This window comes from Petaurus breviceps, unplaced genomic scaffold, assembly GCF_028583685.1.
Source record: "Petaurus breviceps papuanus isolate PSGF00001 unplaced genomic scaffold, PetGlider_PUasm1.0 98, whole genome shotgun sequence".
Taxonomy (NCBI): domain Eukaryota; kingdom Metazoa; phylum Chordata; class Mammalia; order Diprotodontia; family Petauridae; genus Petaurus; species Petaurus breviceps.
Genome location: NW_027187460.1, coordinates 56,207,108 through 56,225,781, shown reverse-complemented (window position 1 = coordinate 56,225,781; position 18,674 = coordinate 56,207,108). Strand labels below are relative to the sequence as shown.

Here is an 18,674-nt window from a genome sequence, read left to right as displayed (position 1 = left end):
TCTATAATCACCCATCCCTCATCTTTCTTCTTGTCCATGATGATATTGGGCCATACTTTGTCAAATGCATTATAGGGTCACTAAAATTTTATCTCCTTCTGACAGTATAAATTCTAGAGGACTAGAAATGGAACTTCTCATTGGATTATTGAACTAGATCTCCTATTTGGTCTTTCTAGTTAAATAGAGTGATTTCCTAAAATACAAGGTGGATCATGTCACCCCTCATACAATAAATTTTGGTGACTTCCTATTACTTATAAAACAGGAGTCCTTAACATGAGTTCTAAGACCGGTACAGGATAGATTACAGGGGTCTATGAACTTGGACAGGGAAAAATTATTAACTAAAAATTATAACATAATTGTTTCCTGGGTAATCCTATGTACTTTATTTTATGCATTTAAAAATATTATTGATAGAAACAATTTGGCTTCTCCAAACTACCAAAAGAGTCCATGATACAAAACTAAAACAACAATAAAAATCTTTTAAAAATCCCTTTAAGAGGGCAGTCAGCTGGCACAGTGAATAGAGCACTGGCTCTAGAGTCAGGAAGACCTGAGTTCAAATCTGGCCTCAGACACTTAACACAAAACTAGCCATGTGACCTAGGGCAAGTCACTTAACCCCAATTGCCCTACCTTCCCCTCTCCAAAAAAGCCCCAAAAAAATCCATTTAAGAACTGTTCTAGCATCAAATATACATTCTTCCCTTTTACATTTAAATCTCTTCATAATGTGGCAATTTCCTTCGTTTCCTGTTGTTTCCTGTTCTGGCCAAAAACTCTGTGGGTCTTCTTCCAGACTGATATCTTTGTGATGGTGAATTGCACCCCTTTTTGTCTCAGTTCTTACCTAGCCCTTAGTCATTGAATGGGCGTGGCCCCAGACAAACTGAGACCTGGGAAAGACTTTAATTTAGAAAAGCCACTGCATCCTGGACCATCATTAGTTGTCTTGACATTTGTCTTTGCCACTGGAGTCAGATGACTCAGGAGAAGGGAGTAAGGCTGAGGACTTTGCTCAGGTCTGCCTCACTCAAATCCAATTCATAGGTGAGTCAAGACATCACTATTGTAATGTCATTGATCTTGAAGAATGAAGTCTGAACAACATTGCTTACTGTGATCCAGTCGTCCTGATCCATTCACTTTTAAATACACACATACAATGCTCCATCTCCTGTTATCTTGCCTTTTCACTGACTCTCTCATGTCTACATTGAAGTCTCTCTTCACCTTTGCCTTTTAGAATCTCTAGTTTCCTTGAAGATTCAGCTTAACCACTGGCTTCCATATTAAGCAGTCCCAGTTTTAAAGGAGTAACTCAACCCACATAAGGATTGGAGAAAATGAAAGGAAGCCTTGTTTCCATGCACAGTCCAGTATTACCCTACTCGAGCTAGATACATATTGACTTCATTATAGTTTAAGTTTCTTGAAGTCAAGGACTGTCAGTTTTGTCTTTGTATTCCAATCACTTAGTATAGTCTTTGGCATAGAAGCTAGAGCTCTGAACCTGAAATCACTAAGTTCTGAGTTCAAATCCAGCCTCAGATTCTTCTTGCTTGTGTCATACTGGGCAAATCACTTAACTGCTGTCTGCCTCAGATTCCTCATCTGCAAAATGGAGGTAATAATAGCACTTCTTTCCCAGGTTGTTGTGAGAATTAAATAATATTTAGAAAGTGCTTCACAAACCATAAAGCCCTATGTAAATATTATTGTTATTAATACTATTATTAATTAATAATATTATTTAAAACAATTTATTGGTTAATTCATCCATTCCTTTCTAGAATAGCTCCAATTCACAGGATAATAGGGTCATAGAGTTAGATTTGGAAAGAGTTGTAGGTAACATCTAGCGTAACCTCCTTATTGTACAGATGGAAAAACTGAGGTCCAGTGAAATGTCATGATTTGTCCAGTGACCATTAGGAATTTTTTTTCCTTCTTGTATCAAGTTGAAATCTACCTCTTTGTTTCTCCTATGTATTACCCCTACTTCATCCTTTTGGGGCAGACAAGAACAAATCACATATCTCCTCCATAGTAGCCCCTCACCGTCTTAAAGGCATTTATCACCTGCCTCCTACCTTGTCTTTTGTTCTTCAGGCTGAACTGTCCTAGTTCTTTCAACCAATTTTCACAAACCCCAGACTGATTTGCATTGAAGCCTTAAACTGCTCCATTTTTCTGACCTGGGTTGGTTGGGCCATCCTTAGATAGCCTGACTGCCCTGTGCTTCTGGGGTCGTCATATTGCTGCAAACCGCAGTGTAGGCACCTGGTTGACTTTTTAGCCCTACTGTTGCTCGAAAATCCCAAACTCAAGTGATCCTCCAGCCTCAGTCTCCCCCAGAAGCAGGGATCACTGATTAGCTCTATGACACTTAGCTCACTGTAGTTTCATGAAGAGGAAATGTGGGGGATTGGGATTCACATTGTGGATCTCCTTGTGTGATATCAGGCATTTCCTTTCCCTGAACCTCAGTTCTTTCTCTGTAAGATGAAGGTGTTGGATTTCTATCTCTGCATCAATGACCCTGTCTTCCTAAGGTCTCTTCCAGTCCTATATCCTATGAAAATTCTCTTTCTTTTTAACTTTATTTCTCATCCATGATAGAGTCAAACAAATGTAATAGACTTTTCACTTGCTGGCGGTAATACTTCCATGTTTCTTTTTCTATCCTGTCTCGTGACTGCAGCAGGGAGCACAGCACCACATGGTGAAGCTGAAAGTATAATTAGGGGATAGTATACAAAGGAACCTGATTAAGAAATAATATCCTCACATAGACTTAAAATGTAGGGGGAAAATCAGGAATTGTAATAAGCTCTCAAAGTCTACCTCTGCTTAAACAACACTCATATGGAACTCTGGTAGACATCTGCAGAACCCCAGGGTTCCACAGAGTAGAGTTTGGATAACCCTGCCCAGTGGCTTAACTAATAATCACTGTTCATATCTCAGGGCAAATGTGCAAGGTGGAGTCTATGAAATTAGGTCCCAGGAGTTGGGAGAAAGACACAATTAACTTCCTAGAACAGCCAGGAGGTACGTTTATCCTTGAATCTGAAAGAGCCTCCATTTCTGCCAAGTCAGAAAGTGTGAACATTTATATTGTGCTAATTCACTTTTTCCTTCATCTCTGGTTCCTGTCTAGTTTTTTAATTGTTTTCACACCCATCATTTCTTCCTTGTGGTGCATTGCACTTGTGTGGGTATACAATATGAGGATGGCTTTATATGAGCAATTGCTAGGTGCTGGAGAGTGGTACATTAGTTCAGAACTTGCCATTCCATGGAACTGAGATTTAAATTCCAGCAATCCTCACCTCCCCCTTCCCAATTTCAAAATTTAGTTTTCCTGCTATTTCTTTGACCTGTCTTCACTCTGTTTCAGGTTTGTGTACTCATGTTCCATGTATTAGCGATGATTCCAATTACACGCTAGGTAACAAGAGTTTAATAAAATGTGGCAATAAATTGTGGAAAGACCTCATGCATGTGAGAAAAAAAAATGTATTAAGAAATGTGTTCCAGGTAGGGCTTCCAGTATTAAATGACTAATCACTTCTGCAACCATACACAAAGTGAAGGTTTGATTTAATGGAACTTGGCCTTTCAAAATGAGAAGACCTAGCAGTGTTTTGAAATGGGTTCTCTAGCCTGTTAGGATTGTGTAGTAAAAGTTCTCATTCAGAGGTTCGCTTTTCAGTTTGCCTAATGAGACTATTTTGCATAGAAGAGACATATTGGTTTAGGCAAGTCCAGCTTTGGTCTTACTTTAATGGACTTGAGCTAAGGCATTAACAAATGAGTGCAGTAAAATTAATAAAAAAAATAGCTCTAGTCAGAGCTATGACTATGGTAAGGCAGCTGAGTCTTTGCTCTAAAGTGATGGAATTTAGAAGGTGCCAACATTTGTATTGCTTCAGTAAATACAAACAAGGGAGTTTAGTTTCTTGTTAGCAAAAATAATTAGTGAAAACAGGAATCAGCTTCTCCATGAATGGCCTCAGTAACTCAGTGTTTCTGGCTACTATACATTAGACAGAGTCTCATTTAATGCAAACTGTTGCCTCAAGTTTTGAAGTTTCTCCCTGTGCCTCCCACAAACTGAATTTCTTAAAACTTTGATATGAGGATACCTTTTGTGCTATTTGCTATGGGGTGTGTTTATGGTGTTTGCCTAGGTGCTAAAATGGCTAGTTATGGCTCTTGCACAGACTAGTATTGTATTTTCCAAATGCAAACACCTAGAAAATACCTATTCAATGCCTTCCAAATGCAAAATGGAGGTACTGGGGGAAGCAAAATATATTTAAGACATAGTTGACATGGTCTCTGACCTCCAGGGGCTTATAGCCTAGTGTTGGATGAGATACAAAGAAAATAATACTTGCTATATTATGCAATAAATACAACAGTATATTATAGAGATACAAAACTAAGTACTAGAAGAGATTAAAGAATTCTTTCTGGAAGAGGAAACAGTTTAGTTGGCATTTTAAGGGTGGGTAGGAATTATAAAGGTGCAAAAGGGGAGAAGAGAGAATTCTAGGCATGGGGAAGAGTGGGAACAAATGCACTGAGTTAAGTAAGAACAGTATTTGTTCAACGTGGTCCAGTTTGGTTAGAGTGTGAAAAGGTAGGTTGATACAGGGTTGTGGAGGGCCTTGAATGTCAAGTACAGGAGGCTAGGCGCATATTATAAAGTTCTTTTTTCACAAATATGCTGAGGTGGGTAGTATAGGCTTCCACTTACCCAAGTTTTCAATGTAGGAGTCATCCCTGATTCTTCATTGTTATCTATCCCTTCCATTTATTTATTTATTTTTTCCTTAGGACAAGTTTAATAGAGCTACAAAACGAGATGGGCTTGAGCCCAAAGAGGTGACTATGGTACAAACACTGTTAACACAGCACTTGGTCATTAAGAGTGAGAAAGAGAGCTGGCAGGCTCAATGGGCTGGCTGCTGCCCTGAGGGAGGGAGGAATGATCTGGATGAATCAGGCCCCACGAGCAGAGGGCATGCCCAGCTACCCCACACTGCCTGGGCTCCTACAAAGACCTTCCAGTTGAAAGGTTGGGGAAGATCAAGCACATTTGTCCTGCAGACAGTAGCTAGTGAATCTGCAGGCCCATGGGTGGGGAGGAAGGGGAGAGGAGGAAGAGGACCATCCATAGCTGCGGAGAGCAGCTCACTGCTGCTTGGAGAAGTATTCGTCACTCCCCCGAACATCAGGCTTGATGGTGTCACTCTCTGGTTTCCAGCCAGCAGGGCACATGCTTATCTGTGAAGTGGAAGGCCTAGACAAGCCGAAGTGTTTCATCTGCAGAGCGGCCCACCCGGAGGTCATTGATGGTGATCTGGTGAAGGATCCCCTTCTCATCAATGATGAAGAGACCCCTGAATGAAATTCCCTCATCTGCCTTTAAGACCCCATAATCTTGAGCAATGGTGCGTTTGGGCTCAGACAACAATGGGATATTCACAGCTCCCAGTCCACCATTCTTCTTGACCATATTGACCCAGGCAAGGTGACAGAAGTGCTAATTCACTGACGCACCAATCACTTGGCAGTTGATTTTCTTAAATTCTTCAGCTGGATCACTGAAAGCAATAATCTCCATAGGGCACAAGAAGGTGAAGTCCAAGGGGTAGAAGAACAACACAATGTATTTCCCTTTGTAGTCAGAAAGGCTGATGTCTTTGAACTGCGATCAGGCATAACAGTGGTAACTTTGAAATTGGGGGCTGGGTACCCAATCTTGGCATTTCCAGCAGACAAGCTGACAGCAACATCAAGGCTCCATAGACAAGCTCTGAGGAAGGAGGAACACGTGAAGAGGGTCTGGAGAATGCCTATCCCTTCCATTTAAATGGTTGCTAATAATAAAAATAATGTGTCACTTATTTGCCAGGCACTGTGCTGAACCCTTTATGATTACTTTCTTATTTAATCCTTGCAACTACCCTGGGAGGTCGGTGCTATTATTCTTATTTTATAGATGACGAAGCTAAGGCAAACAATGGTTAAGTGACTTGCCCAACTGCAAAGTCTTACTGATCCTACCTCCACCAAATCTTTTACATCTATTCTTTACTTCTTTTACCTTACACAACCACCAGCCTGGTTCAGTCCCTTATTACTGATCTCCTTGCCTCCCATCTCTTCCCTCTCAACCATGCCACTCCCCTACTGAAGAACCTTCAATGTCTCTCTACTGCTTATAGGACAAATGCAAACTCTTCCTTTTAGCATGTATTACTCTTCACAGTATTGGTCCAAGATACTTTTCCAGGATAATTATATATTAATCCCTATCATATACTCTCTTCTGGTCAGAAGACTTTCATGTCTTTGCCAAGGCTGTTGGCCATTCCTGGAACATTCCCCCTCTTCACCTGTGCCTCTTGGGTCCCCAGATTCTTTCAAGGCTCAGTTCAGGTTCCATTTCCCTACAAGATATCTTTCTTAATCCCTTCCAGTTGTTGGTATTAGTATTTCCCTTTCCCCTCCCCACCAAAAATAATCTTATTCCTTATTTATTTTGAATATATTTTGTATTTACCGTGTTTCCCCAATAATAAGACCTATCCCGAAAATAAGCCCTCCCCTTACTGTGTAAGATTCCTGTAAAATAAGCCATCCCCCCAAAATAAGCCCTATTGAGATTGCTACTGCAGTGAAGGTGATGCCCTGCGCTGCACGCTACATTACAGTACCCTCTGTATGCACCGTTCCCCCCCTGTGAAACACACGCCGCGCTCCGAGCTGCATCCAATCAGAGCTGCAGCAGTGAGCGTGTCATCCTGTCCTTCCCCAGTGATTTGCTTATTGAATAAAGGTACATTTTTTGTTCACATTTACCTGTTTATTAAAATTGCTGTCAATGTTCATTAAAATAAGCCCTCCCCTGAAAATAAGCCCTCTGGTGTTTTTCTGTCCAAAAAAAATAATAAGACAGTGTCTTATTATCAGGGAAACACGGTACTTAGTTATGTCCATGTCATTCCACCCCCTCCCCACCCTCCTTATAGAGCACTATCTCCTTACAATTGTTGAATGAAAGGGTCTATAATTTGTCAATACAAGGAGTATTAATATTGGCTTCTTAACTTCTGGCTGTCTGCTAATTCTTACATGCTCAAGGTGCATTCATTCTTCTTACCTGTTCTGTTAAAAATGCAAATATGTTTGCCTTCATCCATGACCCCAGTTGTAAGGTTGCCATAAAGAGCCCTTGTAATGCAATAAGTCTTATTGGGGAAGAACACATGTAGCTCATCAGGCTTGTCTATTTGCACGCTGTTGTGCAAGCTGAAAATGGGAATCTGTGGATCAGTATCATTGACAAACTGACTGATCTTCTTGCAGGTACCTATTTAAACCCCACACTAGAATGAACTGCACTATATCATCTGTTCTCTCAGATTGTCTATGAGAATGGAATGTCATGACAGACAATAGTACCAGACAATCAAGTCAAGCAGAATGGTATCAAGGTAATTTCCACTAATTTCCCCTTCCCTTCAGGATAGTCTGATATAAAATGACTGTGGGAGGGCAAGGCAAGAAAAGGATGCTCTCAGTGACTTGTTTTTCTTGTTCATTTCTAAATAATAAAGAGAGGCATTCCATCTTCTCCTTTGGTATGTTTTTATTTTTTTGGGAAATTGTACTTATACTCTTAAATAGGATTGCTTTTAGTTCCCATGTCTGTCTATTTTCAACCATTATTTAGATCTGGAAGGGATCTTAGAGATCATCTAATTCAACTTTTTTTCAACAGATAAGGACATAGAAATCTAGAAAAACGATGTCTTACTCATACTCATTGAATACCAGATATATTATTCTAGTTTTCCTGCCCTAAAATTTAGTCCCTTTCCACTATACCACATTACCTCCCAATGTGTGGGATCTGTTAGCTGAAGCATTTTTGTGGCCCTTTCAGCCTCCTTGTTATGGCAACTGTTTTGCATCCATGAAGCTTTTTTTAGGAAATGGGGTTAATCAGTTTCTTTAATTTTATTCATTTACATTTTTGAGTCATAGGAAAGCACCTTAATCATCATCTAGTTTAATCACTTTCCAGATGGAGAAAATAGCATTCAAAAAAAGTAGAGCGTTCTATCTGAGGTCATACAGTTCTCAAGTGGTAGAAATGAGGTTTGAACCTAGTTTTTCTGACTTTAGATACACAACACTTTATACCATGCAAGATTGCTAGTGATTGAGCTACGGTAAACATGTACATACATACATACATATGCTCACACACATATATACATATATATATATTAATTACTCATCTTTATCTTTAATTTTTAAATTTAAAATAGAATTTAACTTAAAATTTAAAACTTTAACATTTTCAGCTTTCTCTAGCCACTTAGTGATATGATATACAAAGACAGTTCTAAAATGATTGCTGTATCTGTAACCATCCCCTTCCTTTAAAGATATAATCAATTTTGTTGAATATTCCAGGAAAATCCTTACAAAATACCCTCCAGACTGTCTGGAAGCAATCCTCAGTCCTTTGCAGTTCTTGCTCTTGATCCTGCAGAATTGCTTGAGCAAACTTCTCATGGGAGCTTCCAACCTCAGAGTTGACCCTTTTCTCACCTACTTAGCACCTCATTGTTTACTTTGAAAACAATGTTTAACTTCTTTTTTTTCCTCATTCTTCCCTTACTTAGTCTTATCAACTTTATCATTACCAACCACCAGTTTCTTAGGTCCCTTTGCTTAAGTTCTGATCCTTCCCTTTAAATCCTTTCCTACTTTCAGCTTAGATCTTCTCTCTCCAGTCTAGAATTTCTCCCTTATTTTTAGCAGTAATCATTTAACTCAAGTCCTCTTTTTATTTCTTCTTCAAATTCTTGAGTGTTTTAAAATTTCCTCTCTCTCTCTCCCTGTCGCTGTCTCTCTCTGTCTCTCTCTCTCTCAACTCCAAACTTATTATGCTTTCTATTATACAACCACTGTTCTACATTTCCTGGAATAGTCCAAAGGAATGGAAGAGAGCACAGTTGGTACTTTTACTATAACAACCGCCACATAGTCCTGATGTAGCAGTTAGGAACATTCTCACCCATAGGCCTCCAGTCAGTTACCCTAGGCTCTGCCTTCTCTGTAGCTCTGAATCCTCTAAAAACAAAACAAAAACCATCTCTTGAGCCTGTACTAATGGGTTTACCTTTATAAGTAGCTTAGCATGTACTTTAGCTTATATTTAGTTCAAAGATGAAGCATTTAATTAAATAATAAATAAAAAGAACCTCATAAACCTTGAGCTTACGCTCCCATAAAGATATGTTTCAATGGAAAGAAAAGACCTTGTTAGGAATCATGCGTATGGTATCCATACTTGGGGAACACACGTGGCCAGGGCTCTTTTGTGAAGGATCACACATACAGGGAATGCCTATGACCTCAGTACATTCATGGAGAGGGAATCTCTTGCTTCTTACCTTGCAAAGTTATAGCTGTTTTCTGCTACAGCTGTGAGCAGGGTCATTGTGCTCGTTTTTCCTAGAGCTATTCATCAGTAGGTAATACCCAGGTTTCATCTCACTTATTCCCTGTTGCCTCCTCCACTACTCCCTACCAAGCATCATCTTCCAGCTCCAGCTGGTTTTCAGCTATACAGTTTTTTTTTTCAGAATCACTTGATACAACATCTTTAAGAATGCTATAGTTTATAAGCTTTGTTCCTGCTAGGAGGGCTTCAAGATTTTTCACCCTCTTACTGTGCTTCAGTTATATCTTCAGTTGAGGTGCTATCTTCAGTCACTGCTGCTCTATCCTTTATGTACTGCAAGTGTTGTTAATAGTAAGCCTCACTACTGGAGAGATAACTGTAGGCCTCCCAGTCTTCTCAGTCAATAGCTATGACACTCTCCGTAATTCTTTTTAGTTAGAATACTTAGGCAACACCTTAGAAATTCTTTGTCAGTGGTTAAGAAGGTCTTCCTCACATCTGGATTGTAGCAGAAGTCAAGCTAAGATCACATTTGACCTTTCTCTTTACTTAAAAAGTATCCTATTTGACTCTTTTTTACACTGCCTTCATGGTCTCTCTTGATTCTCAGGCCAACTGTTATCTAGCTATGTTATCTGATTAAGGATGGTTTCAGTTCTTACTCTTTATCATCCTCTCCTGGCTAAGTAAATCTCTCCAATCATCTACTTCCTTAAAAGGAAAGGAAGCTGAATTTGAAACTGATAGGAAAATGGTTTATTAATTTCTCCATGAAGCTTCTCTACTCTCTGCACATAGCAGTGATTCTGCTCATTAGAGAATACTTAAATGCTATTTATTTTTGTCTCACATCTCTGAAGCAAGACATCAAAGCCAGGTGTTCCTTAGTTCTCTCTATATCAGCAAATACTTACCCTTATGGTAGAAGATTTCTCAATTCTCCTTCCTGCCTTTCTCCCACAACCAAACACAAAGGACCCACCCTATCCTCCTGCCCCTTCTCTAGCACATGCAGGTTTTGGGAACCAGAATGATATAGCTGATAAATTCACATAAACAGGGATAGTCTGGGTCTGCTATGACTCCTCCATTGCCTGCACAAGGGCTGATACTTGCTGAGCACATAGGGGCTCATGAGATAACTAAACACCAACATAAAGAACATTGGTCATTCATTATAACAGTCAATTAAGGGAGAAGAACCAAGGCCAAGACACTAAAGTCCTATAGCCTCAGACTTCCAAATCTTTTCCATTCTTCCCCCACCAAGCATTTTTTTTATTCCTCCCCTCCCCAGTTAAACTACTGACCATGTATTTGCTCTTAAACTATGGTATAAAATTTTGTAACACATACCATTCACTGCACCCAGGATGATCTCTTTTATTCATGGTTATTCACGATAAACTAACAATCTGCTGACTTCCAAATATTGCTTACTAACCCATTCTCTTTTGTAGCTACCCTAGAAATAATGAAATATGTGTTGAAGAAGCCCCATACCACCATCTATATATGCCTTCACTTTCTAATCCCCGGGTATATAATTGTATCCCAGTTTCCAATTTTATAAAGGAGAAATTCTATTGCATTTCTATATAATCTTGTTTGTTTTTGAGGCTTATTATCCCTATCTTAACCAGAGTTCAAAGGTCAATCATGGATCTGATCCCACTGTGGACCTAGGAAGGTTGATATGCTCTGTATCTGACCTTGGCCATTTTGCCCCACTTTAGGCAGGATTTGTGACTCCAGGCTCCCAGAAGCTCACCATATTAGTATAAGCCAGTTCATAGACTCAATCATCCTAGCCCACTTCAGTTCAGAACTCTTGAGCTCAAGAAATCCATTGCCTCTCAAACTTCTGAATAGCCGGAGTTATAGGCTTGTGCCACCAGACTCAGATCATTTCTATGAATTCTTACTGATATTGATCTTTGGACATTCTGAGACCTACTTGGATGAAAATGAGATGAGGGAGCATGAAGACTCTCATAGGGAGTTTTCTTTAGCAGACTATGTCTTTATGGTCCCACCTATTGAGAGGTATAGAAATTATAAAATCCTGCTGTGTTTGTTGTGTATATTTTAAGAAAATTTTTGATATTTTGGAGCAAAATATAGCCTTTAAAGTTCTCAGAAAAGTTGCTTTTCATACCCACATCAAAATTGTAGGAGAATCTTTGATAGATGAAAATAAACAAAACTTTGTTCAATGACCTGCTGTATATTTACATCAAGTAGAGTCTAAATGGGGAGATATGTTATCCAAAGTTTCTTGTCTTGGAAGATGCCTTGTGTAAAGTCCAAAGGATAGATTCCCTATTGTTGACAATGTTCTGTATTCACAGATGAGCAACTATCCCAGAAACACTAGGAAAGTCCTTAGCTGAAATCCATAGCAAAGACTTCAATCATGTATAACAACAACAACAAAGAAAACCAAAGTGAACAAAATAGTATATTGGTTGCAGGCAACTCATTAACTTCATCCATAAATGTACATATCTTAGGTTTGCAGATAGACAATGATCTGGGCCTGGAATTTAGTAGAAGGAATTAGCCTTAACTAGCATTGGAAAAATTGAGAAAAATGATATTAAATGTCTCAATGCCACAAAACCCGTTTCTTTAATGCCAGAGAGACAGACAGAGACAGAGAGAGACAGAGAGACAGAGAGAGAGACAGAGAGAGACAGAGAGAGTCAGAGAGAGTCAGGCAAGGCAGCCCCACTTTCCTGAGCTCCCTAATAGGGGGCAGCTGTGGGAGATTCTAATTCCTCTCCAAGTTCTTCTGAATGGAAGGCAGCTTTATTAGAATCAATCACAGATAATTTATAACTTTAGGAAACACATTCTTATTGCTAAACTGAGTCAGACCTGAACAACATTTTAAAAGTCCTTGTTCAGTAATCATTCACTGGTATTAAAAAAAATACCTGCTACCCAACTGCATGATCCAAGTAAGCAGATATCACAGTACTTTCTAGTTTTTTTAGAAACCTTGTTTTGCAGCCGGTTAATCCTTAGATTGAATATAGTTCTATATATCTATTTATTACATATGCATATATAATAAATATGCACAAATACATATGTATATACATAATATATACAACTATATTTCAATATAATTGTTTCTTTTTTAACTATATATTTCATGTATTTAAAAACATAATTCTGAGAAGAGGCTTCTCAAGATTGCTAAAGGTGTCCATGACACAAAAAAAGTTGAACCCATCTTCTAGAAGAGTTTGATCTTGTGACATGTGCATGCTCTAAAGTAGACCAAAAGTTGCCCACCTATTCTGGTCTTAGCCATAACCCCTGCTGAATCCTGAAGCCCTGATATAGATCCATAAAGAACATGAAATTAAGTTTGTCTTCTTATGTCACATTATATTTTCCCTTTTGATATTCTCTCTATGAATGTAGAAAAGTGGTTTTCAATAGAGGAAAAAAACAAATGTTGTAAAAATCAGAGCTAAGTAGGTTGGTAAAATAAATAGTCCCAGAAAAGTGAATAAATGTCAATGAAGGAAAAAGAAGGATCAAAAGAAATAAAAACATGACAGGGAAGTGAAGGCACATTCAATAAAAAGATCAGTCCACCAGGATGTCAACAAAGCAGACAAAAGAAGCAATTATACTTAATTTTGTTTTCTAGGGTTTATTTAATGGACAATAAGAACATTCTGGCAAATCAAATGATTCTTCTTTTTGAAGGGTTCCTTTTTGCAAAATGAGCCTATTCCAAGAATGCAAGAGGCCAGAGCTTGCATTTTTATTCTGATTACCACACACACACACACACACACACACACACACACACACACCCCACTATGCTAGGATCCTTTCTGGAGGTTTCTAAATTCAATTAGCCTTCACAGCCACTTAGGGTACTGCCATTCTATTAATTCCACACACAATCCAGTTGTTCACTTGTTGACTTTTGTCCAGATGCACTCAATCAAATAAACTATCAAAGAAAGATACCTATTAGTTGTTAATTTCATATGCTAGATAGGAATCCTGAAGCTCCTGTTTATATCTGCTTGATAACCTCCTAATCTTTGGCACAGTCTTCCTAACAGTGGCATTAACTAGTCTGCCATCTATCTTGATTCTCAGCATTGAAACTCAGAAAGATACATAACTTCTGATAAGCCTGGGCACAACCCCAAACTTCAAGCTAAATGCCTGTGATACTGTGTATGGGAAAAAAAAACCGTGTTTTCAATTTCTGCTCACACAGGCCTGGTAAGTTCTTTTGAACCAAATTGCCAACTGAATTTTCGAAAATGTTCTTTTGAACTGTCTAGATGATCTCATCATATTAAAAAAAGGGGCAGGACAGGACACTGGTCTGTAACTTTCTTCCTATCCTTTTACACTTCCTTGTCAAGGAGAAAGATCTTCAAATTAAAGAGGATTAAAAGAAATGGCTAAGAAGGTTGAGGAATAGTATGGTATAGTGGGTAGAGAGCTGTCTAGAAGTCCTGAAGTAGTCTAGAAGTCCTGAAGACCTTGAGGGAGAGTGACTATGCAACTCTAGTTAAATCACTAAACCTCACTGTTCTGAGCAGCTCTCAACCTGAGAAGGTGCCAACCTCCATTGATAGAGGGAGTTTCTTCATCCAGGAGTTTTCTATTCTAAGGAAATCACAGTTGAAGTACACATAGCTATCCCCAAAAGAGTTGTAAGAGGTATGTAAGGAAGCACTTAGTTATCTCAAAGGAATTCAAGTATCTTGAACCAGGTGACTTGCTTCAGAGGGTAATAAAATAACTTGCTGACATAATTGCTAAACATAGTCAAGGTCCTTTGAGAAATCTGATTTTGTACCTCTATGGCTCAAAACTGTTTTGAATCAATCTTACATAATTAATGTCAGCATGCCAAGTCAGCAAACATTTTAAAACATATTAAATACTTACTATGTGTCAGGTACTGTGCTAACTTATGATACAAAGAAAAGAAAAAAAAATCTTCCCTCCCTCAAGAATCTCATTATCTAAGGGAGGGGAATCATATAAACAACCGTGTACAAAAAAATGTGTTTAGTTAGAAGTATGCTGGAGCCAACTCATATTCAGCTCTGGAGAGCTGATTGTTAAATCTGCAGTGTGATCATTTACATCTCAAAAATGCCAGGGGTCAATCTATTGTTTTAATAGTTATCTTAAGAAAGTGTTGGTGCAAATATTAAAAACATAGATTACATTTTAAAAGTATGTGGTACCTGCTTTTTTTTGGTAAGAAAATTAAACATTTATGAGTATACCATGTATATTGTACATAATCACAGAAATAAGCCACTAGCATTATAAGAGATTGAGGAAGAGCCAGATTATCAAGGCTTGATGGAAGCAGGGAAACCAGGAGGAGAAGATGAGAAGGGAGAGCATTTCAGGTATGCAGGACAGCCAGTGAAAAAACACGAAGGCAGGAGATGGAATATTGTGTGTGAGAAACAGCAGAGAGCACAGTCTTAGTGTATCATGGAGAAAAAGAAAAATCCTAAAAAAGACTAGTGGTGGTTAAATGTTTCCCCAGTTTTATTAAATGGGAAAAAGGCTGGACTCCATAAACCATTGCTTCAGATCTTGATATCAATTCCTGGCAAAAATTGTAGACTAGAGTATCAAAGAGATCATTGATGAGTCCTTAGGAAAAAAAAAAAAAACAAACTGCATGGAGTTAATACTATTTTGCTAAGAATAAGTGGGAATAAAGGGCAGCCAGGTGGCTCAGTAAGAGCACCAGCCCCAGTGTTGGGATGACCTGGGGATCGAATCCAGGCTCAGATACTTAGCACCACACCCAGAAATAACTGGCCATGTAACCTTGAGCAAGTTACTTAACCCCGATTGCTTTAAAAAATAAAAAGGAATAAGTGGAACAATGTGGCAAAATTTAAAGAGTACTGGAATGAGCATCTTTGGTTCTAGTCCCAGGTCTGTGACTGACAGCTCTGTAACTGTACATACAAGTAGACCTATCAGACATTTATAAATCACCTACTGTATATAGCACATTGGGCTGGGTACTGGGAGAAATAAAAATAAAATAAGTAAGCTCTATGCCTTCATTTAGCTTATAGCATGATGACAATATGTACAGACAGTATTAATGTGATATAGTATATAAAAAATAAATTGGTAAAAGATAGACAGATAATGTATTAGGTGATATCTGAGGATAAAGGTCATTACCACCTAGAACAATACAAAATAATACAACAACAATTTGCTAAATGTATAATAATAAAGCTTATCTCATTTTTTTCTCTCAGGATAGGTGTTATTATTCTCACTTTACAGATGAGGAAATTGAGAATTGGGTGGGTAATATGGTTCAATGGAAATTATATCAACTCTAGAAAAAGTCCTGGGTTTGAATCTCACTCTGGCACTGTAAAGCCAGGCACAAGCAGCTTTCCATAGGACTACTGCTGTGGATAGCTCTAAGGTTCTGATCACATGGTATAGTGAACTCTCTATTTATTCAGCAGGAAATAAAGTAAAACATACACAGAAACCAAAGTACAGCATTCACAATGTTATAACTTAACAACTTATCATTCAAGTGACCATGTAGTTTTCACCAAAGTAGCCACATAGTTTTAAATAAAATATATTCAGTAAGATTCAGTAAGTCCTTTACTCAATCATCTTTATGGAGCAAGTTTCCTTAAGGGATAAAAAGTACAAAGGTCAACGTTCTCCACCCCTAGGTCACATTGTCTTAATTTCTCAGTCAAAAAGTCTTCTTTCTTCTTAATTGGAGATTAGTTTACAATCATCCTTAACTCAATCATCCTTAAGAGGTACAAAGTACAGAGTACAAAGTTCTCCCACGCCTAGATCACAGTAAATCATGAATTTGTCAATGCAGCACTAAGTACCCAAGGACAGGCCTTTTCATCTTGACTTGAAGCTGGCTCTCAGATTCCATGGTTCCTCTTCCATGGTCCCAGCTCTTGTCTGAATCTACCCAACTGTCACCTGGATTCAAAGGTAGGCAGCTCTCAGCTCCTCACTCAGTTCCTCATCCAGTTCCCATTCCATATTGAAGCTCACAGTATCCAGTCCACCTCAAGTCCTTCACAGTTCCTGTTTCTGGGAAGATAAAACTTAACAGAGCCCAAACAACATTCAAACACATTGCTGGCATTATCATTAATTCACTATCTGCCTGTGAAATCAACACAGACCCACATACAAGGTTTGAGAACTCAACACAAATTATCAGTACAGTCCCAGGACCTCTGAAACCCTCCTCCAGGACTTTTGTAAACAGACAGCAAGAAAATCGTCTCTTAGGGCTTCCAGTAAGGCCCCAGGGCTTCTGTACAAATTATCACAAACAAACATCAACACAAACAGAACAGACAAACAGAGTGTCTGGCCACCACAAAGTTCCCCTTCTCAATTCTACTCTTTCCCATTTTGGGCTTCTCCTTATATATGGTCATTAGCTCCTCCCTGTTCCACCCACTGTGGGATTCAGAAGTTTTTTTTTCCTAACAAAGACTTGATATAATCAGGTCAAGGTTCAACTTGAACTTAAACAAGGTGCTAAATACTTAAGTAGCTGAAATGAGGTTCTAAGTACTTCTTTGCTTGCCATTACAGGCATTTATTCTGTGATTTTTGGTAAAAGTCCTTTAACATCCTTGGGTTTTAGTATCATCATCTACAAAATGTCCCTTCCAACTACAGATCTATGAGCATATGATTTACCCAGGGTCACATAGCTAACAAGAGTCTGATGTAGGATTTGAATTGATATCATCCTGACTGAGTCAAATGCTCTACCTGCTATTCGACCTTGCCCCTAAGTCTTATGTAATCTGACTTATTTACTTCTTATACACCTCCATGTATGAGGTAGGTCTAATGGAAGAATAATTTATTGGAGGGGGTAGCATTTTAGTTGACATGTAAAAGATGCAGGTGATGAAGACAGAGAACATTCCAGAGAAAAATCTGAGGGTAGAGATTGGTGGAGGAGATTAGGGAGGGATATGCAGACCACTTTGGGGGAATGTTAAGTAATGCAACTTTACTGGAGTACATGGAATGGAACAATGCCAGAGAAACATAGAAGAGTAAGATGGCATTAGATTGTGGAGGATTTTACAATCCAGAGCAAGGATTTGAAGTTTACTCACTGGATTGATTGGATTATTTTGAGCAGAAGAGTAAGTGGATATATCTATATAAGAAGATTATTCTATAAGTGATAGACTGAAAGGAAGGGAGTAAAGTTGGAAACATCTATCAGGATGCTATTGCAATTAGTGATATCAGAATGATAGAATAGGACAGGAGAAAGGGTAATAGATTTGAGAAATATTGCCAAGGCAGAATCTATAGGACTTGGCACTTGAATATAAAAGAGGGAGAGGGAAAAACCAATGATTTTTCAGACAAATGAAACTAGATGAATGGTGGTATTGATGGCAGTAACAATTATCAGAAGAAAAAAACAAGCTTTAGGAAAACATAATAAGATCATTTTGGAACATAGGTAGTCCGAAACATGGGTCTGGAGAAAAAGAAAAGAGGAAGAGGATGTCTATATAGCTTTGGGATTCATCTGCATACAGGTGTGACAGTTGAAGTCATAGGAATGGATGGAATTTCCAAGAGAGAAGGGATTGAGGAGAGAGGAGAAAAGAAGACCAAGGATAGAAATTCAGGGAGCATATACTTTATAGGGGTGTAGGAGAGCAAAAGAAAGTAGTTAAAGAAGTAGGAGTGGTTAATTAAATACTTTAGCCACTATGGATCTATTTCCTCATCTGTACAATGGGAATAATGATATTTGCACTATTCACCTTATAGTGTTGTTATGAGGAAAGAGTCTTGGAATTTGCAAAATGTTACATAATTTTGAGCAATTATTTGTAAAATAAGTGGGTTGGATTAGGTGATCTCTAAGCTTCTTACCAGTTCTGAAATTCTATTTTTGTGAGTTAGGTCAGACCAATTTCATTTTATTTTTAGGCAGGTTTACTAGACTAGGTGATGTTAATTTTTTTAAAGGCATATTGGGTTTTGAGTTTGCTATGGATAGAAGTCAAGAGTGATGTTAATATGGATTTCAGCATAGAATCTGACACAGTCTTTGTTATAGTCAATGAATTATTAAGGTCTT

General features: G+C 38.4%; 1 pseudogene; it reads right to left on the bottom strand.

Moving 5' to 3' along the window:
- Window positions 1–5,214: 5,214 nt before the first annotated feature.
- The window catches only part of LOC138155760 (uncharacterized), a 38,044-nt pseudogene continuing 24,584 nt past the window's right edge, over window positions 5,215–18,674 (bottom strand).